Source organism: Danio aesculapii, chromosome 3, assembly GCF_903798145.1.
Source record: "Danio aesculapii chromosome 3, fDanAes4.1, whole genome shotgun sequence".
Taxonomy (NCBI): Eukaryota; Metazoa; Chordata; class Actinopteri; order Cypriniformes; family Danionidae; genus Danio; species Danio aesculapii.
This window is the reverse complement of record NC_079437.1, coordinates 42,255,153-42,257,365: the sequence shown is the minus strand read 5'-3', so window position 1 is coordinate 42,257,365 and position 2,213 is coordinate 42,255,153.

Genomic DNA, 2,213 nt, shown 5'->3' with positions numbered 1-2,213 from the left:
GTTCGTTAATCGTAATCGAGTTAAAATGTTGAATTAATCGAGATTTAGATTTTAGGCCAAATGGCCCAGACATCTGCTGACATGTCAACACAATCTCACGGCAATTTGTAACTTCTTAATTTAGTGGCTAATACAGTACGTGTGATTTGTATGATCTTATTCGTACAATTTAGTACGATTTGCTTATCCCCATTGATAGTTGGGTTTAGGGGTGGGGTTTGGTGCCACGCCTCCTTTTTAAAATCGTACATTTTCACGTGACTGAATTAGCCACTGAACTGACAAAACGTTAAACACTTACGTTTCCTTGTGAAATCTGGCTGGACAAGCTCCTGGAATCTACGTATAGATCATTAAAAGGTATTTAAATTGGTTTAATATGCCCAGGCGTTCACACATGACCTAGGGCACCATATGTTCAATTAGATTTGAACTTGCATTTGTTATGCACTGATTTGTCATAAATACCCATGCTATGATATTTTTGTTGCAGGATCATTAGTAGATATTATTTTCATGCCCCTATTTTGGGGATGCAGTATTAAGAAGCGTGGTTTGCACCTGCATCGCAATGCGACAATGCAGCATTTATTGAACATTAATATTAAGAGTGGAAATTATAATTTAGCCAGAGGGAATACAACATTAAAGATGTGCTATGGGTTGTTTGTGGCATGTGAGAAAGCTGTGTGACAGTTAACACAGACATGTTTTATTCTATAAAAATAGTAGGAAAACTGCAGACTGGACAATTTCCTGAGTCGCAAAGTGTCCGTGACAGAATGTAGTTGTTTTTATTTGTTTAATTTGCAATTCAGCTTGCTAATCAAATGTAATGGGCTGTAGAGGATGAAACTCACATCCTTATTTGCCCGAAAATGTGCTGATTTCTTCTAAATCTGTGTCAGAGATAGATCTGTGAACCTCAGAGGGTTTCGAGCACATGCTGAGAAAAGAATTAGCAGATATGTACACACTTCAAATGCAGAATCTGTCCATACTTGTACAACAGTGAACTAAGAAGTCACTCATAATGTTAAACAGTAATTTTAGAAGACAAACTCTCTCTTTTCATGTGGACAAACACTAAAGGGGTGTCAAATCACCTCTGCTGTTCTCTCATTAGCAGGAATCAGAGGGGTGGATGTTTCTAACTGCAACATATAATTGCTTCTGTACCTCAAACCTTACAGATGAAAACAATAAAGGAAAAATGAACTCTAGCACTTGTCTTTGCTTTTATCTATCTATCTATCTATCTATCTATCTATCTATCTATCTATCTATCTATCTATCTATCTATCTATCTATCTATCTATCTATCTATCTATCTATCTATCTATCTATCTATCTATCGTTCTATCGTTCTATCTATCTATCTATCTATCTATCTATCTATCTATCTATCTATCTATCTATCTATCTATCTATCTATCTATCTATCTATCTATCTATCTATCTATCTATCGTTCTGTCTATCTATCTATCTATCTATCTATCTATTATTCTATATATCATTCTATCAATCTATCTATCGTTCTATCTATCGTTCTATCTATCGTTCTATCTATCGTTCTATCTATTGTTCTATCTATCGTTCTATCATTCTATCTATCTATCTATCTATCTATCTATCTATCTATCTATCTATCTATCTATCTATCTATCTATCTATCTATTATTCTATATATCATTCTATCAATCTATCTATCGTTCTATCTATCGTTCTATCTATCGTTCTATCTATCTATCTATCTATCTATCTATCTATCTATCTATCTATCTATCTATCTATCTATCTATCTATCTATCTATCTATCTATCTATCTATCTATCTATCTATCTATCTATCTATCGTTCTCTCTTTCTATTGTTCTCTCATTCTATCTATCGTTCTATTATCCATCCATCTATCTATCTATCTATCTATCTATCTATCTATCTATCTATCTATCTATCTATCTATCTATCTATCTATCTATCTATCTATCTATCTATCTATCTATCTATCTATTATTCTATATATCATTCTATCAATCTATCTATCGTTCTATCTATCGTTCTATCTATCGTTCTATCTATCTATCTATCTATCTATCTATCTATCTATCTATCTATCTATCTATCTATCTATCTATCTATCTATCTATCTATCTATCTATCTATCTATCGTTCTCTCTTTCTATTGTTCTCTCATTCTATCTATCGTTCTA